The following is a 20,447-nucleotide window of genomic DNA, read 5'->3' on the forward strand; positions in this document are numbered from 1 at the left end:
AGGCTCTGCTGCCAAACCTGAAGCCTCTCAGGATGGAAAAAAAGAACCCATCTCTGCAAGTTGCCCTCTGGCCTCTACACATACACCATCGCATGTGCTCACATATATACACATACACTCATGCTGTGTTGGCTACTCTTGGTCATCAACTTGACTATATATCTGGAATTAACTAAATCTAAGTAGCTGGGTACACCTGTGGGGGACTTGTCTTGCTGGAAGCCTATATAAGTGCATGGGAGGAGGCTTTCACTTTGCCTACTTGCCCTCTCTTGCTAGCACTTCCATTCCTTCACTGGCATTAAAGCCTATTTCTTTGTGATTATGGTGTATACTGAAGACCAGCTGAGACATCCAGTCTTGTGGACTGAACAACTACTGGATTCTTGGTAGACAGCCATTGTCATGTGAGAGCTCAGATAGACTTAATAGACAATGGTCCTCAAGCTTGTCAGAGATCTGATGAAAGTGACATTTAAAATGTTTAATGAGAAAAGATTACTATGACAGACAGAGACCCCAAGCTCCTAGCAGTGACATTGAGGTCTCTAAAGAAGATGACAGGGCACCACAACTACTCCACCTGGATTGTGATAATGCTAACCACTGGGCACAACTTCCCTAATGCCTTATTGGCTGCCAGGACCCTGCCCAAACTATGGACAAGCAGGACACCAAAGAGTTGATTGTTCCCCTTTACATAGACAAAGTAAGGCCAGTTTTCCCCATGTTCTTCCTCAACAGGAAAACCTCTCAGCTTCTGGACCTGGAGGCCAAAAATTGATGCTGTCCTGGTACCTCTGCCCCCAAAACCATGGAGACCACAGCAGCCTGGGATGACTGCCTAGGTAATGAACTAGTCTCTGACATTTTAATTGATACACAGGCTATTTGTTATATTTTCTATTATAATTTATCCTTCTCAGATCTCTGATGGTATTGACAGCTAGGCTAACTATAGCTTAGCAGAAGCAGGCAACCAGGTTTTTCCCCAAGGCTGCAGCCACTTTGTTAGCTCATTGCATATGTAAAAATCAAGAATTGCTTTTTCTAGAGTTACTAGTTATTCTGTTGAGAAAAGGCAGACAGGTTTGTCTTTGTAACAGGATTCATATTAAAAGATAAACACGTTTCAGATATAACTTTCCACTAATGGAACATTATTTGAGATGATTGTTCTAGGTAATAACAACTTGTGTCTTTGGTAAATGATTAGATGGAAAGAAAGAATGTTAGATTCTATGCAAGTTTTGAGGGTCTAAGAAAAAGTTCTAAGGCAATAAAGATCTGAGGATATGAGAGTCTATGTAAGTTCTGAGAGCCTAAGACACATGAAGGTCTGAGGATGTGAAAACTTAAGATTTGAGAGTCTCAGAAAGTGGTTAAAGATGTAAATACAAGTTATAAAGATATAAATAAGTGATTTAAGGTATGTGAAAATTGGGAGTGTTTCAGATTTCCTTCTCCTTTCTAGGCTATTGTTACACTAAGATTTCAAAAGATCAGAGTTTTAACATTGATCAATGGGTTATAATAAGCTGGTAGAACACTAAATATTTAATATTTAGTCACAAGCTCAAGATTAAATTTCTTTTGGTTGTCTTCTAAGTATAGACTTAAGGTGCTTTTCATCAGGCCAAAGACATCTCTGTCCAATCTATATCTGGCTCTCTCAACAGAGGAAAAAAAATGTCCATACTTTTTAACCCAAATCTATAGCTTTTGCTAGGACTCAAAGGTGTGAGTCTACTCCAGCTGTTTTACAGACACCTGTTACCTGCTTTCTCTGCAATGTGGATTTCAGTACAGATTGATAATGCTAATATATCTAAAACTTTTATGTCTTTTTGTAGACTGAAAAAAATCATGTAAACTTCAGAGAATTGAAGGAGTCATAAGATTTGGATCTACTTCTCAAAGGTTAAAAGGACTCCAGATAAGTACAGCGTAAGTTTCCCTACCTGTCTATCCCTAGGATGGGATCTCTCTCTCTCTCTCTCTCTCTCTCTCTCTCTCTCTCTCTCTCTCTCTCTCCTGGTCTTGGGACTCCTCCCCTCCCCAATTACTAGGACTATGAGCCTGAAAGTTCCAAACGTAAGATTTTACTTTAAGTTCCTAAATTTTAACTTTTGTCCCTAGTCTATATCTGTCTCAGCAGATTTCCCCTTGGCTGACAGACACATCCAAACATCAGCTGCTGACTACAACATCCTCCAAACAACTGAGAGCACCAGACTTCCTGAGAGCTGATGTGGACCAATCCAGCCAATGTAACTGCTCCCTGTCTCTACAACTTGGTCAGATAACTACATGTGTGGTGGTAATCTAATTGTACTGAAATGTGATTTTGATTGTATGTTAATAAATAAAGTTGCCCAGGGGTCAGAGCTATTAGAGCCATAGCAAGAGTGTGGGGGTGGTGGCACACGCCTTTAATCCCATAGATCTCTGTGTGTTCAGGGATACAGCCAGCATTGGAGACATATGCCTTTAAGACCTAGGGGGCTGTACATTCAGACAGTGACGAGGCAGTCACGTGTTTGGGTTTACAACCAATGAGAAGGCAGAACAATAATACTATAAAAAAGGCGTACAGACAGGAAGTAGCTCTCTTTCGGGAAGCTGGGACACCGCAGGCGGAAGGGTGAGATTTTAGCTCTGAGCTCTGACCTCTCGGCTTTCTCTTTTACATTGTTTCTGTGTTTCTTATTTAATAAGACGGTTAGTTACATCTACATCCATGCTTCTTTTCCTCCTTGCCTTTGACTAGCCTTCCAGCCTCTCTGGGCTCTGACAACAATACCCTGGTTTCAGTAGGAAGTAGTTACAGAAGAGAGTACATCACCCCTTGTCCCCCAACAGGGTAGAATGTTAGAGCAAAAGGAAACTCCCTAGCATAGGGAACAAAATAACTACCTATAGTGGCCTACCAGAAAAGGTACCTGTTAAAACCAAGTAGACCCAGATCTATCAACAGGAAGACTCATTAGCTGAAATAGTTCTATAGTATGATAGGGCACTCAACCTGCTCTATGTAAAACAAAGATGTTGTTGCATAGCTTTACAAGAAAATTGTTGTTTCTATAAAAATCACTTAGGAATCATTAGAAATAATCTGGCTGTACTTGAAAAAAAATATTGCAAAAAAGGGGCCTGAGATGAAGTAAATAACTGGTCCCCATTCTCATTCCAGGTTCCTTCTAGATAGTAACTCTGTCAGTCATCACAGGGCCTTTGGCCCTTCTGCTTCCACTAATTGCTGTTGGCTCTTGCATCATTAATGCCTTAACTAAATGATAATTCATGTCTGGGTATCATTAAGCTGATGGTTATTAGATCTCAATATAAACAGGCATCCATCACAGAGTTAAGATTTGACTCAGGATACAACTCAAGGGGGGAAATGTGAAAGCCAAAGTTACATTTTAAGTTTTAATTACTATGCCTTAGAGATCCATGAAACAAAAATGCCTCTGATCTGCAAGCCCCTTGCCCTAAGATAGATAATTCCTGAAATGTTGGAGGCTATTGTTTATGGGAGACAACAAGACACATGTTTTCACTCCCCTGAACAAGTTTATTTGACCCATCTGCACTGGATGTTCTTGATCACATGTGGGCAGGAGGTTCACAGGCAGGAAATAGGTCAGGATGTATGCTTGCCCCTGACTGAACCTGATGGGAAATGCAACGAATTATGGGTTTTCCTTCTTAGACCCTTGCAAATATTGATTAAGGGCCATTTCCCAGAACCTGGGTATGGACCTGGCTAGAGTCCATCCACCTGGCCAGTATTTAATTAAAGCTTACTTCAAATTTGGCTTTAAACTGTGGTAGTATTCTCAATTGGTGGGATTAACAGTTGGACTAGCTGGACCATAGCCTGTAAGCCATTCTAATAACGCCCTGTACATATATTCATTTTGTCAGTTCTGTTGCTCTAGAGAACCCTAATACACACATGCACAAACACAAAATATTAATAAAAAGTAATATATGACTAATCCAATAGAAAAGACAAAATGGACCATAAAAATATTTAATTCAAAAAAAGAGAGAAAAAAGAAACAAGAACAGAGAAGATAAAAAATAGCTAACAAAATGCTGTGGTTTTTTTTGTTTTGTTGGGGTTTTGTTTTTTTTTGTTTTTTTGGGGTTTTTTTTGTTGTTGTTTTTGTTTTGAGACAGTTTTTCTCTGTGTAGCCCTGCCTGTCCTGGAACTCACTCTGTAGACCAGGCTGGCCTTGAACCACCTGCCTTGACCTCCTGGATGCTGGGATTACAGGTATGCACCAGCCACCATGCCTGACTGGATGCTGTGTTTTAATTAGATTGTTTCAATGTTTTCATTAAGGCATAATTAAGGCAAGCAGTCTAAATACCAAATAAAGAAGACTGTCAGATGTCATTTTAAAAACCTGCAAAACCAACTACATTCTGTCTGCAAGAAACCATGTTAAGTATGAAAGCCAGGGAGAAGGATGGGGAAAGATATGCTGCTCAGATCCTAGAAAGAAAATCAGAGTTGCTGAATTATTGTCTCTCTTAGTTAAGGTTCCCATTGCTTCGATGAAGCACCATGACCAAAGTCACTTGGGAAGAAAAGGGTTTATGTGGCTCATATTTCTATATCACTGTTGAAGGAGGTCAGGACAGGAATTCAAACAGGCAGGAACCTGGATGCAGGAGCTGTTGCAGAGACTATGGAGGAATGCTGCTTAATGGCTTGCTCCTCGTGGCTTGCTCAGGCTGTTTTCTTATAGAAAATGGGCCAGGTCCTCCTACATCAATCACTAATTAAGAAAATGCCCTACAGGCTTGTCTACAGCCTGGTCTTCTGGAGGAATTTTCTCAATTGATTTTTCTTCCTCTCAGATGACTCCAGCTTGTGTCAAGCTGACACAACACATTGTCAAACAGACCAGAGCAAGAGAAATTACCTTAAGAAGAATATCATATAGGCATAAGGGAGTCAATTCACCAAGAAGATATAATGCATACTGAAGGATTAAAAAATATACAAGGCAAGTTTTGGTAGATTTGTAAAGAATCAAGCAATAAGTCCACAATTATACTTGGAGATTTCAACATTTTCCCTTGGTACAAAAATGGGTAGATGAGAGAGGGAGGCAAGTTGAGCCAGGCATAGAACTGTCTATAATCTCAGTAACTAAGAGGCAGAGGCAGAAGAATCACAGGTTCAAGATCAGCTTAGGCTACATAGCAAGTTTGAGGCCAGCCTGAGCTAATAATGAGACTTTGTCTCAAAAAATAAATCAAAAAGATTATAGACAACACTATCAACAAATTTGTCCTAACCCTAATTGAAATGTAAACCATTTTTTTTTAGACAGAGTCTCACTGTGCAGCCCCAGGTGGCTTGGAACTTGCTACGTAGACCAGGCTGGCATCAAACTTCACACTGCTTCTGCCCCCAGAGTGTTGGGATTAAAGGTCTCTGCTACCACACCCAGCTCTAATTGTTTTTATTTTTTTTTTAAAGTATATTCCTCTTAACACCAAACCAATATACATTCTTTTCAATGTCACTTGAAACTTTCACCAAGATAGGAAATATTCTAAGGGGTGTGGGGGGGGAAACCTTACTAATTTTAAAATAATTAAATTTAAATAAAGTGTCTTATTAGATTACAATAGAGTCAAAGGAAAGATCATTAGCAAGCTGAGGGGAAATACAAAAACTTCAACAAAAGTTGACTATCAGGAAGATGATTGAAAATTCTCTCTGATGGTTGGGAAGGGAGCCGTGTACTTATGACGGACATGTTAACCACCCAGGAAGTCATAGGGGACATTTTTGGGTCTTTTAAATTGAGGAGCTAGTGATAAGTAGTTCAGTTGGCAGAGTGAGTACAGCCCTGGACTTGGTTCTTAGAATCCCTGAGAAACTGAATTTTATAAAAATTAAAATATGCTAGGCATGGTGATACATATCTTTAATTGCAGCACTCAGGAGGCAGAGGCAGGTGGATCTCTGTGAGTTCAAGGCCATCCCGGTCTTCATAGTGAGTTCCAAGATAGCCATCGTTACATAGTGAGACACTGTCTCAAACCACGCCCCCCCCCAAATTAAAATATAAGTTCAAAGCTAGCTTTGTGTACATAGTTAGTTCCAGGTCATCCAGGGATACATAGTGAGAACCTATCTCAAAAAACACCAAATAAAATAAAATACAACTAAAATGAAATAAAGTATGGTTGTGCAATATTAATTTAAGATGTGTTACATTCATTTATATTGTGGAACATTTGTTTAATGATGCAAAGACATGTTACATTTGTTTGATTAAATAAAATTAACCTGGGGTCAAGAGGCTGAGTGAACAACTTGCTGACAGGAAGTGATAGGAACCATGCATATCTAGGGCTCTTAATTGGGGACTGAGCAGGATGCTGTTTTGGGGAGACATGAACTACGAGAGGAGCTTAGCTACTTGCTATTCAGCCTCTCTCTGAGCAAGCAGAATTTCACCTCAACCTTTGAATCCTGAGTTCTATAGAGGGATGGAGCTCTAGGTAAAGTTCCTTTTGGCGCCTTAGTAGAGCCCTGCCGGAGGAGCAGTGTTCCTGCCGGGCCGGGCCGCGGCTGAACCACGACTGGTAGCTGTGGAGTGGCAGTTGCTGATTAGGACAAGAGTTGCTTAAGGGGCGGCTACTGAATTTAACAAAAGACAACAGTAAATCAACATTTATTGAACATAGCTTGTGATGGTTGATACTGAGTGTCAATTTGACAGAACATAGAGTCACCTAGGAGACGAGCCCCCAGGAACACAGGGAGGGATTATTTAGGTTAAATGACCTCTGGGAACAAATGGTTATCTAGGTTCAGTTGCTTGAGATGGGAAAATTCATTTTGGCTGTGGGTGGCTATGGTGATATTTTATTTGTACTGAAATGTGATTTTATTTGTATGTTAATAAATAAAGTTGCCTGGGGGTCAGAGCTAATAGCAAGCCATAGCAGAAGCTGGGCGGTGGTGGTGCATACCTTTAATCTCAGCACTTGGGAGGCAGAGCTAGGTGGATCTCTGTGTGTTCAAGGATACAGCCAGCATTGGAGACACACACCTTTAATCTCAATACCAACCATAGAAGACCTGGAGGTCTGTACAGACAGGCAGTGATGAGGTCATGTGGTTGGGTTTACAACCAATGAGAAGGCAGAACAGAAACACTATAAAAAGACAGACACACAGGAAGTAGGTCTCTTTCTGAGGGGAAGGACGGCAGCGGCAGCTAAGGATAAGAAAGGCAGTTTTAAGTCTCAGCTCTCAGCTACTGCTCTGACCTATTGGGCTTTTAACTCCACAATTGACTCTGTGTTTCTTATTTAATAAGACTGTTACATCTACAGGTGGCACCACTCCAAGGGCCGGGGGCCTAGAATGAAGAACATGGAGAAAAAAACTGAACACTGGCACTCTGTTTCCTGACTGCACATGCAGTATGACCAGATACCTCAAGCTCCTGCAGCCAAGACCTTCCTCGTTATGATGGAACTGTATCTCCTGAAATAAACACTTCCTGGCTTATGTTGATTTTTTTTAACATTTGTTTGTTTGTTGAGAGGAAGAGGAGACCTCTGAGGACAGCCTGCAGGTGTCTGTCTTTTCTTGTCACTGTGTGGATCTTGGGAATCAAACAGGTCGTCAGACTTTACCCACTGAGCCATCTCACCAACAAGATGCTTCTTGTCAGGGAAAGACAATGAGCTAACTTTCATCATCAAACAAAACTTCTGGTTCAGAAATGTATTACATCTAGTTGAGTCATTGGCCAAAAAACTCCCATGGAAACATCTAAACATCTCTGGTATTGACAAAACTATCAGTTGTTCTCCATAAACTGATGGTAACACCCTGTTACTGAAGATAGCACTGAACACAGAGAAGCTGGTGCCTAGAACCTCTGCCTGCTGATTAGTGTTCATGGCGCTAGAAGGTACTCTGCATGCCGCCAGAGGAAAAAGGTAATCACCAACCCAGCTGCAAACCCTGCCATCTACAAAGTGACCTGCCTGTAAGATATGCTGGTGCAAATAGTGGCACAAATATTATGAGAGCAACTAATCACTTTCTGACTGAATGTAAAGCCTACTTTACAAGGTGGAACCCTGGATAGGCCATGGGTCTAGGGAAAAATTAAATACTATTGTTCTGTTAAAGAAACATTGTAATAAAATGACTCCTAATGACCTTCTGATATACTCAGAGGGCAGTGCTCAACCATCATCAAAGAAGCTCCCTCTTGCAATAGACAGGAATCAGCATAGGCTCCACAACTGAACAGTGTGTGGAGAGTAAGAGATCTTGGAACACTGTCTTAAATAGGATGTCTCCATTACAGCCCTCCCCTCAGGGCTCAGGGAGTTATGTGAAGAGGAGGTGGTTACTGTAAGCGCCAGAGGGGATCGATGACTCCAAGGAAATGATCTTCCAGACACAGCGGACTGACACACATAGGAACTCACAGAGACTGTGGCAGCATGCACAGGGTCTGCACAGGTTCAAGTCAGACAGGGTTCCAGTGTTGAGAGGGGGACGTGGACAGGGGCTCCCATTCCTAACCCAGGAATGCAGTTGATACCCTCTTACAAAGGAAAAAAAAATTGGTTTTCTTGATTGGAATCTCACTGAGTCTACTAACCACACTTCAGGGTGGTCCACGTACCCAGCAGCAGATGGCCAACACAAAATGGACTTCACGGTGTTTTTGTGGACTTTTTGTCTCATATTGCTTTGGGCTTTTGTGTGTTTGTTTTATCTTATTGGTCTTTTGCTTGTATATTATGATTTCTGGTTGTGTTTTTGAGGGTTTTAGGTTTGTTTTATGTGTGTATTTCTTTCTTAAGGGGCACTATTTGTTTTTTTTAGAATTTGTTTGCCTGTTTGTATTCTAAAGAGAGAGAAGGAAAGGGCATGGAGCTAGGTGAGTGGGGAGGTGGGAAGGATCTGGGAAGAGGAGGAGGGGAAAAGCATGATCAGGATATATTGTATGATGAAGATGGTTTTTCAATTAAAAAATGTTGCTTCTTGTCAGGTATTTTTCCCCAACAACAAGAAATATAAGTAACATACAGCCTATGAGGTAGTTAGATCAAGCTCATGGCATCAAATATTGACATCAAAACAGACAAACATATTAATGATCTAAGCTCCCAACTTAACAAAGAGAAAAAGAGGATCAAGGTAAATAAATGCAAATCAAGTAGATGGGAAAAAAATATGAATGGAAGTCAATAAAGCTGAGAACTGAAATTGATCAGATCTACATACAAGCAGATCTTCCATCATTAGCATTCATCAATTTCTAGCCAAACTGGCCCAGAATAAAAGGAGAGAAGACGTATCTTTCAGGAATGAAAGATATGCTGAGTTCAGGTAAGGACATTTGACAAGTCTGAGACTATAGTTTCAACCCCTTAGCTGAAATGAAGTTCTTTGAAAGACACCAACCATCAAGACTCTCTTAAGAGACGGCAGGCATGATGAGGCCTATGTTTATTGAGGAAATTGAATTCATAGTTAAAACTCACAGTGAAACTGTACAGGTGAAGCCTGAAGTGCGTCATCTTGATGCTCCCTGACTGGGACTAGGTGACCGCCTCTCCCTGTCTGCTGCTGGACGTGAGAGATGACAGGACCCAGTCTCATGGGTCTTCATATGAGTGCTTCATTGGAAGTGCTCAACTCTCACTTAATAATCAGGCGTACCAGGACAGCCTTGGTTTGTAACCCAAGAGGACAAACAAGCAGGCAAAATAGGTTACATTTTTACCAGTGGCTGAGTGGTTGGAGTTCCAATCAAGATATAGTAAATACTCTGGAAGCACTGGGAAGTAGCCAGAGGGAGGCAGAAACTGGAAAGGAATTGAAGTTGGAGAGGGGGCGGGGAACTGAGTTTGTTTTTCACCTCAACAGCTTTGCTTGAAAGCAGAACCTAGTCAGCACTTTGTGGAGTTACTGAAATTTAGACAGAAAATTCAGTCTCAGGGCTGGGGAAATGGTGCTGTCAGTAAGTGTTGGCTGAGGACCTGAGTCTGGATCCCTGGTATCCATGTAAAAAGCCAGGTGTGATGGTTAAGAGCACTTCCAGAGGTCCCGAGTTCAAGTCCTAGCACCCACATGGCAGCTCACAACTATCTGTAACTCCAGTACTGACTACTTTAATCCCAGCAGAGGCAGAGGCAGGTGATCTCTGAGTTCAATGCCAGCCTGGTGTACAGAGCAAGTTCCAGGCTAGCTACACAGAGAAACTGTGTCTCAAAAAACAAAAACAAACAAACAAAAATAACAAATGAACAAAAACACCTCAAAACCTAACAAATGGGGCTAAACAGCACTTGCTGCTGTGGTGGAGGACCTGGGTTTGATTCCCAGCATGCACATGGCAGCTCACAACCACCTGTAACTCCAGTCCCAGGGTCTGATGCCTTCTGGAAGGCATCAAGCATGTATGTAATACACATACATACATGTCATGCACATATATACATGCATGCAGGTAAAGCATCATACACACAAAATGAAAGTAATAAATCTGCTGGGCGGTGGTGGCACATGCCTTTAATCCCAGTACTTGGGAGGTAGAGCCAGGCGGATCTCTGTGAGTTCGAGGCTAGCCTGGTCTACAGAGAGAGATCCAGGACAGGCACCAAAACTACACAGAGAAACCCTGTCTCAAAAGAAAAGAAAAGAAAAGAAAAGAAAAGAAAAGAAAAGAAAAGAAAAGAAAAGAAAAGAAAAGAAAAGAAAAAGTAAAAGAACCTAATAAATCTAAAAAACAAAAACAATGACAACAACAACTAATAGGATGTGGAGGGCTGTGTCTTCAATATCAGCAGTCAGGAGGCAGAGGCTGCAGATCACTTAGTTCCAGGCCAGTCAGAGTCTCATAATCAGACTTTGTCTCAAAACAACAAGAAAATCAAGCTTGTAAGATTAAGACTCTCGATACCACACCTGATGACCCGAGTTTGCTCCCCAGGCTCACATGGTGGAAGGAGAGGACAGACTCCACACAAGCACCTGGGCATGTGTCCCCCCACTCCCCAACACAAATAAATAAATATAATACAAAAATATTAAAAATAAAAGGAAATGACAGATTGATATGGAGAAATCATATGGAGAAGTTTTATATTATAAAATGAAACCTAACAGAATGGGAAAACACTCATAGCATATAGAACAGGATATTAATAATCAACACATATAAGAACATTGTGAACAACCCAACAAGCCAGGTAGTAGTGGTGCATGCCTTTAGTTCCAGCATTTGTAAGGCAGTGGCAGGCAGATGTCTGGGAGTTCTAGGACAGCCTGGTCTACAGAGTGAGTTCCAGGACAGTCAGGGCTATGCAGAGAAACCCTGTCTTGGAAAAACCAAAAAAGAAAAGAAAAGAAAAAAATTGTCAGTAAACATAGTTCCTAGAATTAAAATAATACTCAATGTGAGTTCCAGGACATCCAGAGCTATATAATGAGATTCTGTCTTGAAAACAAAACAAAATAAAATAAAAATATTCTCAATGTTATTGTGTCCTCATATTGAAGAAAATATAAAATATGATAGCTATTGGTGGTTAGACTACAAAAAGAACAGTTTCATATATGATTGGCAAGTTTGATAAGTTTAGAGAGTATATTTGCATGGCATGCAGACATTGTATACTTAAATAGTTTTATTCTTCAAGCAATCTCTCTTCCAGTGATATGTCCTGCAGAACCATACAGTGAATGCTCATCGGTGAGGAAACAGCTAAATTAATCATAGCATGGGGCTAGAAAGATGGCTTGGTGGTTAAGAGCACTTGCTGCTCTTGTAGAGAACTGGGGTTCAGTTCCTAGCACCACAAGGTGGCTCACAACCAGTAAGCAATAACTCTAGTTCCAGGGCATCTGATGTCCTCTTCTGACCTCTGCAGGCACCAGGCATGCACCTGGTACATAGACATGCACATAAAACAAAAATAAAGGAATCTGTAATGGCAGAAAGAATAGTAAGAGAAACAGAAAGGAGAGACAAGAAAAGAAGAGAAAAATATGTGAAGCCCAAAATTCTGGGAGGGAAAAAGGGCCAAGGGAAGGATGGAGGAAGGGAGGGAGATAGCGAAGGTGTAGGAGGAAGGAGATAGAAGAGGAAGAGGAGGAGGAGGGGAGGAGGAGGAGCAGGGAGCCAGCAGTGGTGGGAGTTGACTCAAGGATAGCATCCAAGGCCTGGGGTCAAACACTGCTGATTAAACATCATACCCGCTTCCCACTCTGAGCACAGCTCATCCTGTCTGTTACTGTGGTGAAGGACAACTGAGCTCAGGGCTGGAGATTCAGAGACGCACTCATCTGCTCCACTCCCTCCTTCCCTGCTCTCGATCCTCACACTCATCAGGCTCTCAGTGAATAGGACTGTGGGGGATTCTTATGGCCATGGGGAGAGTCTCATGTTTAGCTGTTCAGTCAGAAGCAGAAATTAAGCTGAGATCCATGAGGTCATCCATCGTCTCATAGCACCAGACAGTCCAGGAAAGAGGCAGATGAGGTGGTGCTTGAAGAATGCTGTCAATGTAACTGTAGGCAGTTCGACCCTATCCTCGGAGTATGCCTTGGCCATTGTCACCTTGAAATCAGAAAAGGCTGTGACCCTCACAAATAGGGCCTGTTGGTGTTGCCCGACCCGAGATCCCAGTCACTCACTCCTTGCCCCATCCCACAACTGCAGTGGTCTTGGAGATTTAGAGTATATGGGAGGAAGAAAGTTGATTGAAGTTGCATCTCCAGAGATGCAGCTTTTGTGAATCATCTGTGCTGGGGCAGGTGTTTTTTATTTGTCAGCGTTATTTACTGGGTGCAAGAAAACACAAAGTACAACAGAACCCACTGTACGAGTTTTCATTAGGGAAGAGAAAGGGTGGAGGTGAGTAGGCCTACCAAAAAGAAAGGTGTGTGTGTGTGTGTGTGTGTGTGTGTGTGTGAGAGAGAGAGAGAGAGAGAGAGAGAGAGAGAGAGAGAGAGAGAGAGAGAGAGAGAGAGAGAGAGAGTGAGCTGCATACTACCTCTGGCGAGAGGGAGAGCGAGCTGGGAGCAGATAGAGCCTGCTTTGTTAGGTCACCTCACACATGCGCATATGGGCTTACATAGCTATGCTATGCATGTGCATAGATTATGTGATCACACCGTGTGCAGATTATATGACCATGCTGCACATGGATTACATAGGACATAAGGCCCTGGAGTGACTAAGCATTTTGCCTGACTGCTGACATCACAATCACTGACATGTGACTCCAAAAGTGGCTAGGAATAATAACATTCCACCCTTTTTGTTATTATAAAAAGTAAGGGGTTGGGGTGGCAGGTGAACAGAAATGGGGGTACCGTATCTCTCAGAACTGCTTCCAACTAACTTGTGGGCATTGGTTAATTTTTTTTTTTGGGGGGGGGGGACTTTTCTTGATGTAGCCAGACATTCTGAGGAAGCTGATTGTCTTCGCTGCTGTTTTGAGCCCTGTGGAATCGTCCAGCACTGCTTGGACCTGACAACTTGGACCTGCCAAGCTGAAGTGGATCTGACCTGTCAGGTAGGTCCAAGCTGACTCCCTGGAGCTCAGAAGAATTTTTAAGTTTACAAAGGAGAAAAATTTCAGACATATTAAGAAGCAACAGAAGGGAATTTAAAATCCTGAGCTGGTAGCTATGATATTATAGTGTTTAGTACTCTGCTATCAGAATTTTATTGGTTAGTGTTAAAGTTACAGAGTCATGGGAGAGGGAGAGGGAGAGGGAGGGGGAGGGGAGGGGGAGAGGGGGAGGGGGAGGGGGGAGGGGGAGAGAGAGAGAAATCTGGAATCTTTTTCTATTATTATCAATTAGTCTTCCTGTCTTCACCTGAGACAAACCTTAAGGCACCTGTTTCCTTTTATTATGGCAGTATCAATTCAGCATCCAAGAGACACAGGTGATAGCTGAGGGCATTTAACAGTAATAAACTGTTATATTAGAGTCTGTTTTTGCAGAATTCAGACCCTTTTGAGTCTGGGGGTGTGAATACCTCTCGAGTGTTACTGTTTCTTACCGCCTGGGTGTATTTGACGGTCCTCGCACTTCTGGCTCTGTAGCTGATGGTGGTCCTGTAACAGAGCTGAGTGGTTCATGAGAAATTTGAACATGTTAGAGACACAGAAGGAAACTGATGAAGCAGAATGTGGTTGGTAGAGTTGGGAGAATCAGGAAGAAAAACATATGGGGTTCCCAATCCAGTGGGGTTGAGTGCAGGTGTGGGATGAAACCTCATTCTTCTGGATTTGGAGACAAGGCATTAGATCTCGGTGTCCTCTGGAACTTAAGGGAGCAGGGCCCTGTTTGCATCACTGTGTATGAGGAGGAATTCCCCTGGGTTGGGGGTGGGGTAAAAGGCTAGGAAGAATAGGAGAGGAGCTGCTGGCGAGTCTGGGGTCAGGGGAGTGGGGGGAGTAAGCTCCTATCTCGGCTAAAAGTTCTCTTCCCATTAGGGGCACAGGGCAAGTTGGCATGACTTGGGTAAAAGGATACTCCTGAAAATACAATTAAGTGGTGGGGTCTGATGTGGTAGGTAAGGCTGTCTCCCTACCCTGACAATAGGGAGATGAGGAGAAGTGGGTCCCCAATATTCCCTCAGGACCAAGTAAGTGGCCCCAGTGTCCACGAGGAAGGAAATGGATCACCCTGATCCTGTGACGGCTTCCTGAGGCTCCCTGTGGGAGATGACAGTTGTCGGGCTGGAGTCTGGGCACCTTCACTCATGGCCAAGTCCAGAAGGTTGGCTGGAGGGTGGTCTGTGTTTGATGTCCCTCTGACACCAGGTGCATGGGGGCAGTCAGCTGACCAGTGTCCCTCTTGGTGGCACTTTGCACATGGCCCCAGTAGCCTGCGTGGGGCAGGGCAAGTACAAGCCCAATGGCCTTCTCAACCACATTTAAAACAAGGACCTGGGGGACCTCAGGCAGCTGGTCGGATGGCTGTGGCCAGCATTTGGTATTTCTGTTTATGGGCTTTCTCATCTCTCCCATGGCACACCTTATAAGCCAGCACTAAGACTTCTGTCTGTGGGGTCAGGGACCCTCTCTCCAGATGCTCAAGTTTGGCCTTAATGTTGGGAAATCTCTGCAAAAAGAAATGAGTCATAAGGAGCTGTCTGCCCTCTGGGCTCTCAGGATCTAGATTAGTAAGAGGGCCTTTGTCTTCTAGCTTTTCATAGTTTACTGGTTTGACAGCAGCCTTACAAAGACCTGTTAGGAGGCAGGTTGTAAACTGATCTCTAGCTAGCCACCTGGGGTGTTGTAACCCTACTATGGATCCTGATCAGGGACCACCTCAGCTCTGGGAGGATGTGCTGTGTTAGTCTGGTGGACCTTATCAGCATGTATCCTAGCCTGTTCCCAGACTTGTCTGTGCTCCTCAGGAAGTAGGTTGTTAGTTAGGATCATGAAAGGTGAGACTATAGGGTTGGGTGATATATTGGAATTGTTTCTATCTGAGAGAGTTCTGCCAGTGAGAAAGGAACGTGTCCTTAACCAGCCCATCCACCCCACTACCTCTCACAAAGGAAGGATGGCAGCTGGATTGGTTTGACTGGGGTGGGGTTCCTTAGCAGCTCGAGAATATGTGACAAGGTGAGTAAAGGTGGGAGCCAGAGTGGGGCAGTTGGAGCGCCCAGTACGGGAGGGGAGGGAGGGGCTGGAGGAGCTGAAGGAGCAGTCGTTGGAGAAGAGGAAGGAGTGGGGGGTTGGACAGGCGGGGGTTCGTTAGCAGGATCTAGAGCAGTAGTGAGAGCTTCCTCTGGTTCAGGTTGCACAGCCAGCAGCGTGTGGGCAGGTGAACAGGAATCAAGGAGAGCGGGTTTGGAGCTGAGACAGAGAAAAGCTTGGCTATAAGGTAACTTTCCATCTGCCCATTCAATGACAGAAGTTAGATAGCTCCATAAAATATAGGGATCAAACGAGCCATTAGGTGGCCATTTTTATTGTTATCTAAGGGATATTTAGATCATTTTTCAGTGAAGATGGATAAGTTTAGAAGTCTGTAAGTAGATCATTAAGCTGAGAGGTTTGAGGGTTTCTAAAAGGCATCCCAGAGGACATGTGGGGCTTATGGGGTTGGAGGCCTTGTTTCCCATGGCTGTGACAGAGAGAAAAAATAAAAATAAAAAGATAAACGAGATTCAATGGCTATAATATCTCAGGTATCCCAGAGATTAAGCGAGGATCAATAATTGCACAAGTCACTCAGTGTTCCATCGAGCAAAGAGTGAGGGCCGGTGTGGTAGCCCAAGGAAGAGGGTACACAAGAAACAAATGAAAACATGGCCTCAGACCGCAGTTATGAAGAATGGCCAGGGGTGGTAGTCACTGATGGGGGCTAACTGTAGCTGCTGAATACCGTGGATAGGGGTACCCCAATTTCAAGGACACCAGAGGGGTGTTGGATAATCGACGGTCATTCTCATGAGTCCAGGGAACTGTTTATGCTGACTGGTTAAAGGAAAACTCACCAATTGAAGTAGCCAGTGTTATGCAAAGTGATCTGGTGGCCAGGCAGATAAAAAGTGGGCAGTTGCAAATGAACCAACCTGGTTCAGGATCCCAGCGCAGGGCACCGGGAGGGCCTGTTTGGTTATGGCACCAATGTTATTCATTTGTTGGCATTATTTACCGGGCATGAGAAAACATGGGGTACAATGGAGGCCACTATAAGAGTTTTTGTTAGGGAAGGGAAAGGGTTCTGGAAAAAAAAAAAAAGGTGTGGGGTATGGGGAGAGATGCATGCTATCTCGGGCAAGAGGGAGAGAGAGTGGAGAGTGGTAGCCTGCTTTTATAGGTCACGTCAAGCATGCATATATGGGCTTACAGAGCTATGCCACACGTGCACCTAGATTATGTGATCATAATCTGCAGATTATGTGACCATGCTGAACATGGATTACGTAGAACATAAGGCCCTGGAACTAAGCATTTTGCCTGACTGCTGACAGCACATGTTGTCAGCCTGAAAGTAACCAGACCCCCTGGAAGTAACCCCAACCATGTCCCTGGAAGTAACCCCCACCAGTGCCTCTGTAAGTAACCCTGACCAGTACCCCTGGAAGTAACCCCCACCAGTGCCTCTGTATGTAACCCTGACCAGTACCCCTGGAAGTAACCCCCACCAGTGCCTCTGTAAGTAACCCTGACCAGTACCCCTGGAAGTAACCCCCACCAGTGCCTCTGTATGTAACCCTGACCAGTACACCTGGAAGTAACCCTGACCAGTGCCTCTGTAAGTAACCCTGACCAGTACCCCTGGAAGTAACCCCTACCTGTGTCCTCATAAGCAATCCCAAGAAACTCAATGGCTCCTCAAGCTGGACTTGAATGAAACTGTTTCTTTGGTCTGTCGGTGCCTTATTTAGGGTGAATAGATATTTCTTTGTTTCCCAAAGAGAAGTCATGCAACACCTTCCTCAAGTAGAAGCTGTCAGTATTGAGGGATGGTGGAAAAAGAGGAGGCAGGGGAAAGTTAGGTAGGACTCAGCATATGACTGAGCAGACAAATGGAAACACTACTCAGGGAGAGGGGAGAAGGTCAATCTGAGTAGTCCCTAAGTACTTCTGCATTTAGCCTTGGGCTGGGTGGAGTCAGCATCCCTAGGGTCTGATCCCTTGATCCACATAAACAAAGACATGTGGAGATTTAAACTTCTAGTATTAGGGGTGGGGAACTAGTTTAAAGCAAGACCATTCCTTACAACGTGAGACCCTCAGAAAGGAGAAAATCAAACATGGTAGAAGTTCAAGGTCTTGGCTTGGTGGATTATGACCCAGGAAGCCAGAGAACTGAACAGAAGTGAGGCCAAAATTCATGCAGTAGAAAATAACAAAGACTATCAACAAACAAGGCACAATTCCTCCATGTCCCAAAAATATACATCTCAGATGATACCTGAAATATAATAATTTGGATGCCAAAAGGAATGGGCTGCTTATCTAGTAACACAATCGGGTGCCCTAGGGTCTATACAAGAATTGGTAAATGTACAGCAAACATCTGACAGCTTACTTGTTTCCAACCATGGCACACAACATTACTCAATCTTGGACTCTCAGAGAAACATTCCTCATTTTGCTTTCACAAAAACAACTTTGCTGTAGAATGTTGTTCTGTATGCTGTGAATATGTGTTGCTCTGATTTGGTTGATAAATAAAATGCTGATTGGCCAGTAGCCAGGCAAGAAGTACAGGTGGGGCAGGTAGATGAGGAGAATTCTGGGAAGAGGAAGGCTGAGTCAGGAATCATGGGCCAGACACATAAGAAGCAAGATGACAAGGCAGAACTGAAAAAAGGTACCAAGTCACGTGGCTAAACATAGATAAGAATTGTGGGTTAACTTAAGTGTAAGAGCTAGTTAGTAAATAAACCTGAGCTAATGGCCAGACAGTTTGTAATTAATATAAGCCTCTGTGTGCTTACTTGGGGGATGCAAGTGGGAGAGATTTGTCTCAACCACAGGAAAAGGACACAGGAAAACCTTCAGCTACACAACTTAAAGAAGGAAGGGTCACCAGGGTGATAGCACATACCTTTAGTCCTAGAATTTGGGAGGCAGAGGCAAGAGAATCTCTGTGAGTTCGAGGCCAGGCTGGTCTGCATATCAAGTTCCAAGCCAGCCAAGGCTACATAGGGACCCTGCCCAAAAACTAAAACAAAAGGCAGAGAAGTTTAGTTTGGCTTAAGTTCGGCTTACCATCCATCCTAGTGGGGATGCTGTGAAGGCAGGAGCTTGAGGGAGCTGATCACAACAAGTCTGCAATAACATTGGAGAGAGATGAGTGTCAGTGCTCAGCTGGGACACCCACATGCCATGGAATGAATATGGTCAGAGAACAATTTGCAGGAGTTTGTTCTTGCTTTCCACTATGTGGTTTCTGGAGATCAATCTCAGATCTTCAAGCTTGTTGAGCCATCTTTCCAGGCCCAGGACCTCAGATCATAGAATGGTACTGCATTTTCAGGGGAGGTGATTTAGAAACTGCCTCATAAAAGTCCTCAGCAATTTGTCTCCTTGAGGTTCCTAAATCTCATGAAGTTATAAATCAAGGTTAATCAGCACATTGAATACATCATGAAGGTGTTCTCATGCATGAGCATGTGGGCATGCATGTTCCCAGGTGTGTGTGTGTGTGTGTGTGTGTGTGTGTGTGTGTGTGTGTGTGTGTGTAGGCTGGGATCAACCTCAGGTGTTGCTTATGGGGTGCCAACCACCTTGTGTTTTGTTTGGTTGGTTTTGGGTGGGTTTTTTAAATTTTGTTTTATTTTTGTTTTGTTTTGTTATGATAGTTTTTCTTTTTCTTTCTTTCTTTCTTTCTTTCTTTCTTTTTTTTTTTTTTTGAGACAGCGATTTCTCTGTGTACCCCTGGCTGTCCTAGAACTCACTCTGTAGACCAGGCTGGCCATGAACTCAGAGATCTGCCTCCCGAGTGCTGGGATTAAAGATGTGCTCCACCACTGCCTGGCTTTGTTTCTTTTCTCTTTTGAGACAGGGTCTCTCAGTTGCCAAGCAGGGCGGGCTGGCTTGCCGGCTGTCCTTGGGGACCTCCTGTCTCCATGAGCCCAGCACTGGAACCACAAGCACCCCTCAAATGCAGAGCTTTTTTGTTGTCTGCGGCGGCAGCGGGCTCTCATTATGTCTGCGGCGGGCTGATGTTAATCCCTAAGACCACCACCACAATTTAAAGCCAAATTTGAAACATGCTTTAATTAAATACTGGCCAGGTGGATGGGCTCTGGCAAGGTCTCTACCCAGGTTCCCAGGAAATGGCCCAAAATCAAGTATGGCAAGGACTTAAGGAAAACCCTGCCTGGCGGTGGTGGCACATGCCTTTAATCCCAGCACTCAGGAGGCAGAGCCAGGCGGATCTCTGCAAGTTTGAAGCCAGCCTGAGCTACAGAGTGAGTTCCAGGAAAGGTGCAAAGCTACACATCACAGCATTTCCCATCAGGGCCAAGCGTACATCCTAACTTATTTCTTGCCTATGTCCCTCCTGCCCACATGTGATCAAGCTCATTCAGTGCAGATGGGTCAAACAAACTTGTTTAGGGGAGTGAAAGAAAACATGGGGCTTGTTATCTCCCATAAACACAGCCTCAGCATTTCAGGAACTATCTGTCCTTGGGCAAGGGGCTTGCAGATCAGAGGCATTTTTGTTTCACGGATCTCTCAGGCATAGTAATTAAAACTTAAATGTAACTTTGGCTCTCACGCTGACTGGAACTCACTATGTAGCTTTGGCTAGCCTAAAACTCACAGAGATTTACTTGCCTCTTTCTCCTGAGTGCTGGGATTAAGGCTATGTACTGTCATGCCTGGCAAAGGTTTTGTTTTGTTTTTCTTTCAACATCAGTTTTGGGGACTGA

The 20,447-nt window shown here is 43.7% G+C and overlaps 2 long non-coding RNA genes across 4 annotated transcripts in view; one reads left to right on the forward strand and one right to left on the reverse strand.

Annotated features, from left to right (window-relative positions):
- Positions 1–329: 329 nt before the first annotated feature.
- LOC143272811 (uncharacterized) lies at positions 330–7,541 on the forward strand. Its single transcript, XR_013050387.1, has 3 exons — positions 330–848; positions 1,854–2,270; positions 7,378–7,541. It is a non-coding gene; the product is annotated as an uncharacterized LOC143272811 (long non-coding RNA).
- Positions 6,901–20,447, reverse strand: part of LOC121828555 (uncharacterized) — a 36,767-nt gene continuing 23,220 nt past the window's right edge. For all 3 annotated transcript variants that reach the window (XR_013050384.1, XR_013050385.1, XR_013050386.1), the window contains one exon: positions 6,901–18,837. This is a non-coding gene — a long non-coding RNA (uncharacterized LOC121828555). The remainder of the gene's footprint in view (positions 18,838–20,447) is intronic.

This window comes from Peromyscus maniculatus, chromosome 4 (assembly GCF_049852395.1).
Source record: "Peromyscus maniculatus bairdii isolate BWxNUB_F1_BW_parent chromosome 4, HU_Pman_BW_mat_3.1, whole genome shotgun sequence".
Lineage (NCBI taxonomy): Eukaryota > Metazoa > Chordata > Mammalia > Rodentia > Cricetidae > Peromyscus > Peromyscus maniculatus.